Raw genomic sequence first — 17938 nt, forward strand, 5'->3', positions numbered from 1 at the left:
ATTAACTATTCTTTAGGACTGTGAAGCTTGTTTGGGACACTAACTACTGTCCAGGCTAGTGGGGGATGTCATGGAGTTGTTGGCTATTAGGCTATTAGGCTCTTGCTCTTGATGTTTTTGTTGATAACTAATTTGAATTTATTTACTAAACTTTTTTTTGGAGTTTTGAAGTGTTAATTGAGTATAACTTTTGAACGAGGATGAACCAAGTAATTTGGACACACGTGGTAACAAATGGAGAGCTGAACTTTTTGATTAAATATAATATTATTGTTTTGCAAATGTTAAAGCATTTTTTTCCCTTTTATTAGAGTACATTGGTTTTTTTAGTACCATCTAGAGTATAGAAATACGAACCATAGACTTCGTGATTGCTAACAGCTTGTATAGTTCAAAACTTTGTGATTGCTAACACGCTTATATGCTCATTGAACTATGCACACTTTGTTGGCTATTAAAATTAATTAATTACACATTTTTTGTTTAATTATTTATTTTTTAAAATTTAATGATTAGAAATATTTTTTCTTTGGTTTTAAACTTTTAAGAATGCCTCTATAGGGAAGCACCCGATTTTTTTTCTTTTCTTTGCTAATGTTTTTTTTTTTTGGGAAATTGCCAGTAATAACACTATTAAGTTTTTCCTTTTCAAAATGATTTAGTTAAAAAATTAACTTTTTTAATTTATTGATTGTTTTGGATCTTCTCGTTGTAATCTCAGGCAATATCAACACCGAGATTCTACTAATTTTTTAAATATTATATAATTTTTTCAAATCTTATACCAAATTTTATATATTTTCAAATTTTCTCCAAGGTCGATTATTTTTACCAAATCTTATATCAAATTTTTACATAATTTTTCAAAACTTTACCTTAATTTTTGTTTCCGCAATTATATGAATTTTCAAATTTACAAATGAATTAACCAATTATGATTTTTTAGATGGATCTCAAGTGCATTGTTTTTTAAATTTTGTAAAAGATCAAATTTTGTAAATAAAGAATTAAGATTTGAAAAAATATAAAGAAATTTTGGGGTTAACATGAGATTTCTTCCACAATATTTAGAAAACTTGATAGAATCTCGGTATTAAGTGTCCGAGATTTCACTGAAAAAGCCCAAAACAATCGATAAAGTTAGAAAAAAGTTATATTTTTGTGGAATTCTCGGGTGGGATGGATAAAAAAAACTATTGTAATAATTTTCAAAGAATATGCTAGTTTTGAAAGATAAAAATTTAGAGGCTATTTTTGACAATTTTATCTATTTTTCCCTTTTTTTTTTTTTTTTTTTTCGAAAATCTTAAAATTTTAATTGGTTTAACTATTTTTTTTTAACCTCTTTCATTGATCTAATATGTAATATCGGCAATTTTCTTATATGATTTTTTTTTCTTTTTGAGCTAATTTGTCCTCTCTACCATGTAAAATAAAAAATATAAATCACCATACTTTGAAAGATTTTAACAAATTTGTATGGATCAAACACTAACTTTAGAAACTAACATATTATAGACATAATAACCAATGTATTAAACATCAATGTCAACACAATTTGTTATCGGTTAATTTGTTCATAGGTCAAATTTCTTTTCGTAAAAAACTTTATTTTATTGAAACTAATAAGTTCAACAAAAAAATTTGCATTTTTTTTTGTTAAACGAGTAGGTGAATTACCTGAAATGAAATTGATGTTTAAATTGTAATACTTAAGTTGATAAAACTAAAAGTTCAGCTTCCAAATTGATACAACATGATAAGTTTAGGGGCAAATATGATGTTTTCTAAAAAAAATATGAAAAATTGCACAAATCCTCAATTTTGGGAGAGATGAGACTAAAAAAGTAATTTTTGCTCAAAGTATTCTTTTCAAAAAAATCTTATTAAAGTAACAAGAAAAGTTATCATGTAACTCTTTATAAATTGAGAAATGCAAGAAAATAAAAAATTGTTTACTACTTCCTAATTTGATTATTTGATGAGATTGGTCTTTTATTTATTTATGTTTTTTTTAATGAAAATTATACAACTTGACAAGTTTAGAGGTAAAAATTAATTATTTTTTAAGAATTGTTAAATTTATTTTTTCTTTAGAAAAGAGTAAAATTATTATTTATTAGTTTAAATATTTTAATATAATTTTTTGGGTTAAATTACAAATTTGGTCCCTATAGTTCTGGAGAAAGTTAGCATTTAGTCCCTATAATTTTAATGTTGGAATATAGTCCTTTTTATTTGATAAATCCCAACCATGAGGCTGAATTTCCAATTTAATGATTCTTTTGACATCAATATTTAATACATTGTTCATATGTTTATCAGGTAGTTTCTAAATTAGCATTTGATCCATACAATTATGTTAAATCTTTCAAAATATGATGTTGTGTAATGTTTATTTTAATATAATTGGATGGGAGATTCGAAACACAAATCTATTGATCATTAATACATACTTATACTTGTTGATCTAAACTCATTTGATATATGACGTTATTAATGTTTACTATAATTTTCTTATCTAATACATTCGTTTAAAATAGTGGTTTATATTTTTCTTTTTACACGGTAGAGAGGACAAATTAACCTAAAAAGAAAAAAAAATCATATAAAAATTTTGTCTATTACATATTAACAAATAAATAAACAAAAAAAAGCATTTAGAAAGAAAAGAAAAAGAAATGGGTGCTCTCTAGCACTCCTTAAAAACCAAGAAATAATATTTTTTTAATAATCCTAAACATATCGCTTTCAATCAACACCCTTTAATAACTAAAATGAGCATAGCACAATCGATATTAAGTATATACATTAACATTGAGATTAGAGATTCGATCCTCCACCATATATATACATACACACACGAACACACTCGAGTAAATTTTGTCTTTACCTAATTAGTTTCAAATCAGTTCTATTTCACAATTTAAACACTAATATTCATCTAATTCACCTCTCTATTTGAATCCTAAGAATGGAAGAAAAATGGAAAAAAATAATAAAAAAATACAACATCTTGGAAGCATTATTTTGAGCTTTTCGAGCTTCACATTTTATTTTTCATAGCCATTTAAGTAGTTTTATTCGTAAGATTTTTTCATATAGAGTGTGTAAGCTAATTTGTATACCCACCCCTAGAGAGAGCTATATATATATATTATTGAATAATTAGAATGACGAAAATACAATGAAATAAAGAATAAATAGATACCAATAGACCCAACAAAGGAAAGAAACAAAAAAGGAAAAATATTGGAAAGGAAAAACTAGATAACAAAAAGATACAAGAACAATAATAATTGAAATAAATCCTAATAACTTTAATATTTTTCATCTTCCAATCTTAAAATTTGCTCTTGATTAGAAAAAAGGGTTGTATTATATCAGCTTGATTCTCAATCATAAAGAGGATTGTATTTGTTCTTGCTCTTAGGAAAAAGAAATATTATAGTTGTTCGATTTCTAAGTCGTGAAAAGAAGTTTCTAGTGAAATACTCAAGATGTGCTTGGAAAGTGAAGTAGACTGTGTTGGGGTTGCTACCCTAAATCTCGTAGTCCTATAGTTTGTAGTTGAATTGTATAAATATATTATTTATTTAATAAAATATGAGATATTTTATTTGATATTTAGTAGCATTAAACCCACAAATCGATGAACTAACATCAAAGATTATCTTCTATAGCTTAAGCATGCATGTAGAGACATATAGATGGATCATGTTTAAGTGATAACGTAAATGGTCTATAGTAGATGGATAAGGCTGGATACTTAGATGGATAAGATGGATAAGGCTGGATGACATAACGAATACGACCCACTTTGTAGATGTTACAATTGTTGTAAAGTGTTACAAATGATATGATCCTGATAATTCATGTGGAGACTTGTGAGCTGGGGTATTCTATACAAAGGAATTTGTATAAGACCGGAGCATGAAATGACTAGTCTTATTATATAACATCGTTCATAATAGAGACTTACATTTCGTCAAGATGACCATAGGTGACATGACCTAAATCCTGAGTGAGTAGTGAACTCCTGTCTATGAAGGCGGTCCTTTGATTTGTATGGGTGAGAGTGACCAGATCACCGACTCAATAAGCCTACCATTTTGGGGATTCATCTGATTGAGAAGCTAGGAACACAGCTAAACAAGACGGAATTCACTTATTCCCCAAAGTCGGGGTAAGTAGATTTCCCTTAAGGTCTGATTCCAAGGCTTGAATAATGTGGCGTCACACCCTCTCTTGGGCCAAGAGGAGTTTGGTCATAGTTGAACTATGACTTATTATTCATTAGAGAAATCAGTGGTACTTAAGGAGTTAGATGTAACTACAGGGGAAAAACGATAATTTTTGTCTAACTGTACTTACGAGTAATTTATGAAGGATCATCGCACTGTTGACTGGTTATATCCAATGGACACAGAAATGTATCTGTAGTGCGAAGAGTGCAGCTGTTGGTCTTTAATGAAGTACTCGATAGTTAATGGATGTTGAATAATATAGTTAAAGGAGTTTAATTAATTATTCAAGTATCATTAGAGTTTCAAGCTACAGGTTCATGGGGTCCCTTCTGTAGCTCAACAAGGATTCGATGAGAATCAATTTCGGATTATTTTGAATTTTTCAAATTAATTGAGGGAATTAGTTATATGTGATATAATTAATTTAATTTAATTATATATGATATAATTACAATAATGTGTTTGATACGTTATAATATAAAATTTATTTGAGAGGAAATAAATATTTGAATATGATTCAAATATTAATTATGTGAATTGGATTCATATAATTAAATTTAATATAAATGAGATTTAAATTAAATGCCATTAATGAGAGAATTGAAACAACAGGTTATATTGTATTTGAAATGATGTAGAAACTATAGGTTATATGGTATATGTGATATAACATATAGTTATGTATACATGTATAATAAATAGTTATTGTGTGTGTATACAATAACTAATTTATTATACATACATACATACATACATACATACATACATACATACATACATACATACATACATACATACATACATACATACATACATACATACATACATACATACATACATACATATATATATATATATATAAATTAATTAAAATTAAAATTATTTTATTTTTTAAATTAAAATGAGGGAAATAACTTCTCTCCCAATCAATGTACGTGAGTGGGTGGTTGGGAAGTTATCATCTTCTTTTCATTTTGTTTTTTCATAGAGAACAATCTTACAAGATTTTCTCGAGAAAAAATTCTCAGTTCTCAACCTCTCTTCTTCCTCTAAAAAATAATTATCTTTCCCTTTCTCAAAAATCACAAAGCTCACAAAACTCTTGTGATTCTCATCCTAGAGAATGCGGAGGACTCCTATTGGTAGTGGCCATTTGGGTTAGTTCGAGGGTTCCAAGTTCGTAGCCATTTTACCGAGGAGAAATCTTATGAAAAGAAAAGTTCTTCAAGGGTTAGTGATTCTTCTTCATCTTCTCCTTTCTTTATTGATATAAGCATGTTTTAATTTATTTTGATGCTTAATTTATAATAATTTTGTAAAATTGTGCATTCTGTAAAAATTGGGATTTGGGACCAATCCTTGTTTCTGCTCAAGAACCTTCACCGGTTCCTTCAATTGGTATCAAAGCAGGGTTTTTTGCCCAAAATTTTCCAAATTTACAGTATGAGTTTAACAGTTTCATGGTGTTCATTCTGTTAATTAATTCATGTGATGAATATGTTATTGATGAATGATTGTGATTATTGGATGTTTTCGGAATTGACAGTTAGTTTTTAATTGCTTTCATTTTACAATTTAATTTATAAGGGCCCATGTTTTGAGGCATTTTGTTTGCGATCGAGTCTATAATTTAAAGTTTTGAGTCATTCATGGCTGTTACGGTGGATTTCTGGAGAAGACGGGGCCAAAATCGGAGGAGTTTCGAAGAAGTCGTGGCTGTACAGTGCTGTCTGTAATGCAGTGTTGCAACGCTGTGCCCTAGCGTTACAACACTGCAATAAGGAAGAACGATTTGTTCTTTTTGTAGCGTTGCAATGCTGGGCACAACATTGCAATGCTCCGAGATGGAAAGAACAAATCAATTCTCATTGGTTCCATTCTTGATCCATTTGGTTTGCTTGTGGTTTGGTCAGTTCAAACGGTTTGAGAAGTTCGGGTCTGGTTTGGAGGTTGGGCGGTTCGATTTCAGCGGTTCAAGGCCCGGTTCGCTTGTTTTGAACTGTAGTTATTTTGATTAATTAAATTAATATAAGTGTTATATTAATTGAATTAATTGTTTAGGTTTCTAATCCCGATCCAATAATTGTTTTAATTATGCATATGATATATGATTTTATTTTATTATATATATGTCATATAGTATAACATCCCACCATAGGTTATGCATTTAATTTCATGCATCATTTATATTATAAATGTTATAATATATAGTTGCATGATTTAATTTTTATAGCATGCTCATGCATCATATAATATAAGTGTTATAGTATATGTTTGCATGCATTAATAACATTGTCATGCATCATATATATTATAAGTATTATAATATATAGTTTTACATATATATGGATGGATGTTATTAATTATTTCATTACCTTATTATATAAGTTTTATATATAGTTAGTAATGAAATGGAATTGCATGAAGCATGACATTACCTTAGGTAATTTATAATTGTTATAATTTACTAAGTATGTCAATGAATGTAATTGCATGATTTTAATTTATTTCATTTGTTTATAAAAGTTATATTTAAATGAAATTAAAAATTAAAATCAATAATTCAGAATTCCATTTGAACCTTAGGTCAAAATCATTTTTTAAAATAGTTTTAAAATATGATTCACATAGACCTAAGATTACTTTTATAATAAGATTAAAAATTAAGTTTAATCTTTTGATCAGTTTAATAGGATTAAATTGATTCTTAATTAAAAGATTAACTTCGTAACAAATGTATCTATAAGGGACCTTTTTGTCTAAGGTTAGTTCTGTCTAGGCTGAGGTATTTAAGTTGATAGAAACATAACACCCTTACCTGAGAATTTACCTAGAAAGGTGAATTAGATAGATGTGTTACAAACATGCAATGGTTGATTGAAGTTTATTAAAGTGTTTAATAGACATTAATCAAAGTTGTTTACCCATCCAAAGTAAGTGTTACTTTTGGGCAAATTAAACAAACACTTAGTTAAAAATCAGTAGCTGGATTTTCCTAAGTTAAATAACCCTAGGTATAACACTCAGTGGGAGAAAAATTGGATATATGATACTTCATTTTATCTTTTCATGTTTCTCCCTAAAAGTTCACACCGTGAGATCTACACTCGGCCTCGAAACACCTTTTCTTGTGTCCTTCTACGAATGGTGTATAGATCAATAACAAGGTGAATGGAAAGAGTGTTTATAGTAAGTAGGAGCGGGACGTGTGTCAACATATCTCACGGTCTCTCCGATTAGTTTATAGTAAAGTTTCATGCTTGGCCTCAAGGTACCTTTGCTTGTGTCCCTTTACGAATGAAATTTGCATGATTCTTTACCTCAAACTCCAGAAATGGATAAGATTACTTTAGTTTTTGTCCCGATCGGTTTTTTCCTACGGTTGGCTAATTTGGAGCGGAACTCTAGAATAAAAAATGAGGGGTTACACTTACAAGAAATTTTTAGTGAGTTTAAAGATTTTTGGACCGACCGATGGTGACTGATAGTTACAATAACAAGGAGTTGTTTTGTTTATTGGTTGAGGTAGTCTTATTTACGTGAAGGGGCACCTGATCATCCTACAGTGGTTTTTGTCCTATCTCACTGAAACATCATTGCAAAATAGATATCACTTAGGGTGCATTAGATTATTTTGCTAAATTTGATTGATTTTTGTAAATGAGTTAATGCATAGATTACTAATATAAATCATTTGTATGGTTTCAACAATTTATTAATTATGACTTCCGTGACACTTAATTTGCTTGTCGTTGACAAACTTATGGGAAAAAATTATATAACATGGAAAAAAATCAACATGATTTTAATCATCGATGACCTCCGTTTTGTCCTTATGGAGAATTTTCCTCCTATTCCTGCTCAAAATTCCACTCGAAATGTTCAAAAGGCATACGAGCGTTGGACAAGGCCCGAGCATATATCTCATCCTCCGTAGGGATCCATGATCTCACGAGCAGTGATCATGGGTTCATATATCTTGGCAAACCTTTCAGAAGTCTTGGCCAAAAAGCATGAGTCCATGATCACTACTCGTGAGATCATGCAATCCCCGTGGGGGATGTTTGGACAATCGTTTGCACAACTCAGGCACGACGCTCTAAAACACATCTTCAATGCCCTTATGCAAGAAGAGGCATCTGTTAGAGAATACCTTCTCAACATGATGGTCCACTTCAATGTGATGGAGATGAATGGGTCTATCATTGATGAAGCTAGTCAGGTTAGCTTCATTTTTGAATCTTTACCTAAAAGTTTCCTATAGTTCCGTAGCAATGCTGTTATGAACAGGATTAACACGGATGATCAGCTCTCCCTTCTACACATCTATCAATGCTTGCCTTGTGGCCAACAATGGATACCCTAAGATGATGGGAATTTCAGCATCTGCCTCGTAATCCAAAATAATGAAATTAGTAGGGAAAATAAATTTGTCTACTTGAACAAGCACGTCTTCGATTTTCCTTTCAGGATGCGTTATGGATCGATCAGCAAGCTATAAAGTTATTGTGGTGGGTCTAGGCTCACCTATTCCTAACTTCTTGAAAATAGATAACAACATCAAGTTGATGCTTGTGCCTAAGTCACATAATGCATGGCCGACTTATTTTCCCCCAATTGAACATGACAAAGTGAAGCTTCCTAGATCCCTTGGTTTTGCAGGGATGTTATTTTTAAACAACACACTACATTCATGCATTAGCGCAACTGTTTTGAATTCACCCAACCTTCGTTTGTTCAAAAGAACATCTTTTAGGAACTTCACATAGCTCGACATTTGTTCCAGAGCTTTGATGAGAGGAATGTTGATGTAAAGTTGTTTCAAAACATCCAAGAATTTCTTGAACCAACAACTTTCATCTTTCTTTTTCAGTCTACTAGGGTAGAGAGGTGAGACTTGCAAGACTTCACTTACTTGTTTTCGTTCTTTTGTCGCATCAAGTGCTTGCGGCATATGTTCTGGACTAGTTGGTTGGGAAGAGTTTCTGTTTTGAGAATTTACATTATCGGGAGTTTGATCTAAGGATTTAGATGAAGTTACTGGAAGGTTTCTGGTTGAAGTCGAGATATTTGAGTCATGGTTGTCAGTTCTGTCTGAGGCAGATGGTGATTCAATTTCTTTTGTTGTGGGAGTATGTGATTTTACTGGTCTATCTTTCTTGGGTTCAACTTTTGCATTAGATGTTGTCTTCCCACTATACAGTGTCAATGCTTCATATTGCTCTTCCATTTCCATGGGGAGCTATAGAGTGACTTGGCAGGGTGCCTAGTTTCCTGCTTTTCAAATCGTTGGCAATTTACCCCACTTGGACCTCTAAATTTCATATGCATGAGGCTTGTGATTGGATTAGTGCATCATTTTTCTGAATGTACTCCTTGAGGAGTGCTTCCAATGATGACGATGTGTTGGAATTGAATGCCTGATTTTGATTATATTACTATCGATTCTGGTGCTGATGATGGCCTTGAGGATGCTAACTGAATCCTGGGGGATTCCCTCTATGCACTTGCTACTATTGATGCATGCTCTTTTGCCCAGACTGATCTTGGTTTCCACCCCAAGCAAAATTAGGATGGTTCCTCCAACCAGGATTATAGGTGCTATTGAACGGGTTATTGTGGATGGAAAAAACTGTCTAGGGATCATGCAGGCAAGCCTCAGCAGCGTGAAGTTCCCCACTTTGTATTCTGCTTGCTGGTGCAACTTGTGTCATGGTATTCAGCTGAGCAACATTCTTATTCAATGCACTTCGGTTTATTGCCATGGTCTGCAGAAGAGAAGTAACCATAGCCATTTGGCCAGTTAGTGCGTTCATCGCATCCGACTGTACTATTGTTCCTTCCATCTTCCTTTCTATAAGCGTTCCTGTTTCCATAACCATCATCAACCCAATCATTCGTATTCCTTAGGTCTTGTCCATAAATCCACTTGCTGCAGAGGCATCTGCTACTGTCTGCGTGGCTCTATTCAGCCCTTGTAGAAGGTCTCCATCAAAACACAATCGAGAATGCTAATGTGCAGGTAATTACGAACAAGGCACCTGAATCGAACCCAAGCGGTGCTCAGAGTTTCTGATTCTCCTTGCTCAAAATTCAAGATGTCCCTCCATCTCTTTGTGTTCACGGTCGGAGGGAAAAACTTTTTCAAGAAGAACTCAATTAACTAGTCCCAAGATAAAATTTCATTTGGTTCAAGGGAATAAGCCCATTTCTTAGCTTCATCACGGAGAGTAAGAAAAGAAAGATAGTCAAATTTCTTCTGGTGTTACGCCTGGAATGGAAAATGTGTTGCACATTTTCACAAAGCTCATGAGATGGGCGTGCGGATCTTCACCCTGCAACCCTTCAAATTGCCCGACATTTTGAATCATTTGTAACATCACTGACTTAATCTCGAACCTTGCTTTCTCATCGACGGTTGGCCTCATGATACCAAGTGAGAAGTCATAAAGATTCGACACTACATAGCTCCTCACTGGAATGTTTTGGTCAGCAGAAAAGAAGATAGGGTCTTCCTGCCCTGTCCAAATGCTCCATTTCCCCTAGCCTGGTTGTTCGGTTTATTGTTATTAACCATATTCCTTCTACGTCTATTCTTGTTTTGTCTTGCTCTATGATGGAAAGTTCTTTCTATTTCGGGGTCAATAACAAATTTAGGATTCGTACCCGTACTCATACACTATTTTTGCTTGTCGCTTAAGCTTGCAATACTCTTGAAATAGAAAGGGTGCGTGCGAAACCATAAAATTCAACACTCGATTAGTTTCCAAATCCCCAGCAACAACGTCAAAAACTTTTTGTGTTGTTAATGATGCATCTATTGAGAGCTACACTGGATTGAAGATGCGATATCAATATTATACATTTAGTTGCAGTAATCATGTGCTAATCACAAGTTTTCTCGTCATCAAGCCAAGTACAACAAGATTGCAAGTTTCTTAGGACAATCGTGAGATAGATTCTTAAAGAACTTAAGAGAAACAACAGGCTTAACGTGAAAGAAATATATGAAGAAGGCATGGTTTGGGGAAGATCAACATTGCATCATTAAGCTTATAGTGAGAATTTTTCCTGGCTCGCATTTCAGGTTATTGCACACCTCTCGGTGGTCAGCTACACTTAATATTTCTATGATACATGGATAAGATTGCTATGAGCGCAAGGTTGTTTCTATCTACAAAAATACTTCTTGCTTTGCTTAATGAGATCCACAACTACTTTCCTTCTCAGGTAGTTAGTCATGGCTACTTAACTCAATGAGTTCTCATAGGCAAGCATTTTAATACTCATACATTAAGAAAATAGGATAACTTCCACAGATTCTACCTAGAACATGGTATTAATCTTCCCCTTACTCCATTAGACTTAGCTACTCATGACAACAGATAAAGTGGAAGTGAAGATAGAGAAGATGATGAAAGTGAACATGATGATATTGAAATAGAAATACTATTGTTGGATACATAGATGAGCAATCTCTTAAACGAAATGCAATACAAGAACTAAAGAATTAAAGAGATAAGGTAAGGACTATTGTTAGTAATAACGGGCAAAAATGCACGTTATTACAACGCAAAGTCATAAAACAATACAGGTTTGTGATAATAAAAATATACAATATTGCGTCCAAAAACATTAAGTTCACAACATTGCGATCGCATGCATCCATCGCATTAAAATAGCTAACTTATGTATTTTTGTGCAGAGAATGCGTTGACGCAAGGCAGAAATGCGATCCAAAGAAATTAACGCCCGAGCACATTAAGAGATTGCGTTGATGCAAAGCTATGCGATCATTTGCGCTCGCGAATATCTGCTCAAGAAGGTTTTTACATAGAGTCGGCGCATCATGGTGAGCGTATCTGGGTGAAAAGTTTAATAAATCACGATGGACAAAAAGCTGATGACGGTCGATTTCGAATTAAGTTGACAAGCCATTAACGACCTATTGTAGGAAGTACACTCAGCTTTTTAGGGACAAATATTCGGCGCATCAGACAGAGAATTAATGCCATCCCATTAGTGCAATCATAAGAGAGAAGAGGCCTTTCACCCCGAAGCTCTATAAATATCGAAGGCCACCTTCAGTGAAAGAGTTTGCCAGTTTTGAGAGTTCACCATTTAGACGATACTTAACTTTGTTCTTAGTTTCATATACTTAGAAGGCAGAGCGAGAGATGGGAAGAGACGCCGGAAGATCGCCCTGGTCAGCTCGAGAGAGTGCCAGGGAGCATAGAAAAACAGAGAGAGGGCCGACTCTTGCGAGAGCAAGAATATCTTTTGAGCAGAGTAGAGAAGAACAGTGTAAAAGCAGGGAAGCAGGAAATTGCTACCAGGCTCTTTATTCTTATTCCGCATTGTCATTCTGTATTTCAATTATATAACTATAAAATGGAACTTGCTTATCTACATCTGTTCACTCTCTTTAAAACACGCATGAGTAGCTAAATCTATCGAATGGGTTGAGAAGTTCTTAGCTAACATGACCTAGGATCTTCATTGCATGCGATCATCTTGTCTTATGTTGCGTCCAACACCCCTTTAGAGCTACTCGAGAGAGAGTCTAAAGAAAGAACCTAAGACTTAAGAGAGCTAGGTTAGAATCTAGACTCGAGAGAGCAAGATTAGATCTGCATAAGCAAGAGATAGATATTTAGAGATAAGCTCTGTTTGTCAACATGCATCACATGCACCCTAGAGATAGGTTATGGTATTATGTGGTCGCCTTGTATGTGTGTGTGTCAATCGTCATCACATAGACAAGAATAGAGGCTTATGTGTAAATCCTATAGACATCATCGCATATATCGCATGCGTTCTAAAACTAGAAGCCGTAGCATTTGCGTTGAGAGATGATTTACTGTTGTATGTGTGTAGCATGATCGCATAACATGGATGCAATCCTAGGAAGTGTTAGCTAAACCCCTTATCAACCCGTTTCCTGCATATTCATCGCATCTTTCGTCATATTAACTATTTTCTTAACTCCGCCGCATACATTTTATACTGTAAACGACAAACCAACCAACTCTTTGATTTATTGTTACCGCAAAGTGATCTAAAAAATACCACCGCATATTATTTTTCTTAGTCCCTGAGTTTGACCCTGGGCTTACCAGGCAACTCAGTAGGGTTTATACTTGGATCTTACTGAGAAAACTTGCATGCTCAACGCATTTTCCATTAACGCAATCCCTACCATTATTCCATCGCATAAAATAACGCATCAAGTTTTTGGCGTCGTTGTCGGGGATTTCGACAATACATTGTGCTAACGGTAACTTTTTTTATTTTCTTTGCATCTTTTAATCTCTGGCAAATTACGACTCGAAGATTGAAAGAACGTTTCGATGAAGATTGAGAGACAGCCACCAACAAAAAGACAGATCTCCAAGAATGGTGGAACAACCGGAAGAGAGGGCCGCAAACGCAAATAATGTAATGGCCAACCCATCCTTCTGGTGAATGACCGCAATAGACCCATTTAGAACTATGCGTCGCCTAACCTATATGATTTCTCCCCAGGAATCATGAGGCCAGCGCTAGACGGTTCGAGGTTTGAAATGAAACCAGTTATGTTGTAGATGATTCAAATAGCCGGATAGATTGGTGGAAGGCATGGCGAGGATCTGCACGCCCATCTCCGGAGTTTTATTGAAATCTGCAACACTTTTGTGCTCCCAAATATCTCTACCGAGGAGGTTCGACTGACGTTGTTCCCGTTTTCCTTATGCGATCAAGCAAGAAAATGAGTTTATTCTCTCGAACTGGGAGAGATAACATCGTGGGAACAAGTCGTAGAAAAGTCTATGAAGAAATACTTCCCTCCAACGGAGAATGCAAGAAGGAGGAAGTTAATTACGAATTTTGAAGAGGAAATTGACGAATCGCTCAGCGACGCTTGGGTGAGGTTTAAGAGGCTGGTAAGAGATTGCTCGCATAACAACTTACCAAATTGTTTACAGATGGAAATTTTCTACCAAGTATTAAACCCTGCATCGCAGACGGCTGCCAGTGCGCCAGCAGCTGGTGGTCTGCTTGATAAAACTTACGAAGAGACAAAAAAACATACTTGATCGCATTTCAAAAAATCACGAAGACTGGAGAGAAAGCGATCAAAGATTAAGAATTAAAGACAGTGACGCAAAAAAGGGGGCCATCGCATCCCTTCAGAACCAAATGACTGCTATGATGAGTTTGATATAAGGCATTGCAATTAATAGCACGGGAGCGCAAAAAGGGTAGGTCAACGCAATTGCTCAAACATCCATAAATTGTGTCATCTGTGGAGAAGCACATCCGATGGAAGGATGCCCAGGAAATCCGCAGTCAGTATGCTTCATAAAGAACAACCCTTATTCGGATACGTACAACCCCGAGTGGAGAAACCACCCCAATTTTGCGTGGAAAAATCAATAACAAAGCTTTCAACCAGTGGCGCAAAAGGAAGGGCTACCAGGGTTTTTCCCGCGAATAAACAGTCAGATGCAGAACCAAGCCAGCAGTTCGTAGGCACCACAATCTTCATCCTTAGAGAGCTTGCTGAAGCAGTATATCGAGAAGAATTAATTAGTGCTTCAGAATCAAGCAACATCCATAAAAAATGTCGAAATTCAGCTAGGAAAAATTACGGGTGAACTCAAAAATAGACCACAAGAAGCATTGCCGAGCTCAACTGAGCTCCGTCGCAACTCTTAGGGTATAGGAAAGAAACATTGCTTAGCAGTCTCCTTGTTAAGCGAAAAAATGACAGCGGAAGTAGGGGAGGAACCCATCGTGACCAACTTGAATGCAGTAACAATCGAGGACCCGTTGACTTATGATTTAGAAGAGCCTAAGAAGATAAACCCAGAAGTTGTGTCCACCGTCAAGCCTTTAGAGTGCGAGATAGAAGAAGTTCAGCTACCACCATTCCCGCAAGATTGAAAAAGAAACAAAATGATGAAGAAAAGATCGCGACGGTGGCAGTAACGCAAAGTGCTATGATCCCACAAAAAATATCGACCCAGGAATCTTCACGATACCATGCTCAATTGGAGGAGTTTACATTGGTCAAGCACTATGCGATCTTGGGGCAAGTATAAACGTAATGCCACTATCAATCTTCAAACGATTGAATATGGGCAAACTCACGTCCACGACGGAGACTCTCCTACTTGCGGACAGATCCCAAATACATCCCGAGGGAGAGTTGAAATATGCTGCAATCTCAATTGACAAATTCATCTTGCCGGCAGACTTCATTATTTTGGACTATAGAGCGGACGAAGATGCACCCATCATATTGGGACGACCATTCCTCTCGACCGGTCGCGCTCAAATTGATGTGTACAAGGGGAAAATGTAATGAATGTCAATAAGAAAAAGCTCCAGATTAAGGCAGTCAAGATCCCAGAAGACCGAGAAAAGAAGAAAAAGCTACCGTGGACCTAAAAAAGTCCAGCTTGAAATAAGCAGTCCCTGAGTTACTATGCGACTCAACCTCATTAGGGACACAATCCTTTTGAATATCCTTTTTTTCATATCAATGCTTCATGAACTTTCATTACCTTGCTATTATCTGTTATCGCATATTTGCTTCTTTATAAAAAAAAATAATAATAAATAATGCGATCGTGTTGAACGATCGTGGTAAACGATTTTGCTAACTCTGCTATTATTTGACCCTCTCAATGTTTTTTTGCAACGATTGAGATGAACGATTGCGGAGGCGCTACACGAAGACGTAACTACTTTATTTCATCACCGCAACAAAAGAAAGCAGATTGCCGTAAAGCAGGATGAGTCCACAAATAATGCGGGCAACAACACAAATTTGGGGGTTGTATCTTTCCTTGACTTTATTCCAAAATTTGCACTATCGCATTGCATTTTAATTTTGAAAATTTTATCACTGCATCCTCTTTGGTTGGTGCAATTATTTAACATTGATTAATTTAGTAAGTCACCGCATTATTTCTCTTTACCAATTATGATTTCAATGATGAAACGCATGCCTCTATTTTTTTTTTTCATATATGCTAAAGTCAACTTAATTTTAGGACAGTTACCTCATGAAATATTTCTAGAAGTTAGTGGTTTGCTAGCTTTCTTTTAAACTGACTTTTTACGAAACTTCTTAAGAGCATCGCATGACTTCTTTCAACCTTTTAGCAATGAGGACATTGACGCATTTTAAATTTGGAGGTGCGGTATTCATTTTTCGACCTTGCTATTTTTAGCCTCACAAAAAAAAAATCATAACGTTGCAATCGGATCCTACTAGTAGTTGGATGTCCGCATGACACCCATAGGGGCAAGCCAAAACGAAAGTTGGAATCGTGATCAATGCATAAATAAATGATCACAAATCCGCTGTCAAATAGGCATGAGTTTAGACTGAGAAAGAGTGCCTTGCTTGTAGTTGGATGTCCGTATGACACACATGGGGGCAAGCCAAAACGAAGGCTAGGCCCTTGGATCAGCGCAAGGTCATAAAAAAAAATGTCTAAAATATGCAAGGATAAAAATCATTTGAAAACACCCTAGTGAATTTTTTTTTTTTATGAAATAAATCATTTGATGCCCTGGAATCTGGTAAAGTCTTTTTGAAGGTTAAACTTGCGGTCCCTAAATTTTAGAAATATTTTAAGAAGAGACCTGGATAAAAATTAAGGAAATTTTGGTGCATAGGATTTGAATAAGGCATCCTCGAGAAATCTAGGAAAGAGAATGCGGTCGACTTTCTAAAGGAAATCTTTAGCTTATGCTTGAGGACAAGCATTGTTTAAATTTGGGGATGTGATAACAGGCAGAAATGCACGTTATTACAGCGCAAAGTCATAAAACAATGCAGGATTGCAATGATAAAAATATACAATATTGCGTCCAAAAGCATTAAGTTCACAACAATGCGATCGCATGCGTCCATCCTATTGAAATACCTAACTTACGTATTTTTGTGCAGAAAATGCGTTGATGCAAGGCGGAAATGCGATCCAAAGAAATTAACGTCTGAGCGCATTAAGAGATTGCATTGACACAAGGCTATGCGATCATTCGTGCTCACGAATATCTGCTCAAGAAGGTTTCCGCATAGAGCCGGCACATCATGGTGGGCTCATTTAGGTGAAAAGCGTAATAAATCACGATGGGGCAGAAATCTGATGATGGTCGATTCCGAATTAAGCTGACAAGCTGTTAACGACCTACTATAGCAAGTACACTCAACTTTTTGGTGACAAATATTCGGCGCATCAGACAGAGAATTAATTTCATCCTATCAGTGCAATAATAAGAGAGAAGAAGCTTTTCACCCCAAAGCTCTATAAATACCAAAGGCCACCTTCAGTGAAGGAGTTCGCCAGTTTTGAGAGTTCACCATTTACACGATACTTAGCCTTGTTCTTAGTTTCATATACTTAGATGACGGAGCGAGAGACGGGAAGAGACGCCGAAAGATCGTCCTGGTCAACTCGAGAGAGTGCCAAGAAACGTGGAAAAACAGAGAGAAGGCCGACTCTTGTGAGAGCAAGAATATCTTTTGAGCAGAGTAGAGAAGAATAGTGTAAAAGCCTTGGGAAGCAAGAAATTGCTACCAGGCTCTTTATTCTTATTTCGCATTGTCATTCTGTATTTCAATTATATAACTATAAAATGGAACTTGCTTATCTACATCTGTTCACTCTCTTTAAAACACGCATGAGTAGCTA

The sequence above is a fragment of the Benincasa hispida genome, chromosome 7, assembly GCF_027475165.1.
Source record: "Benincasa hispida cultivar pf3 chromosome 7, pf3_genome.v1.1, whole genome shotgun sequence".
Taxonomy (NCBI): domain Eukaryota; kingdom Viridiplantae; phylum Streptophyta; class Magnoliopsida; order Cucurbitales; family Cucurbitaceae; genus Benincasa; species Benincasa hispida.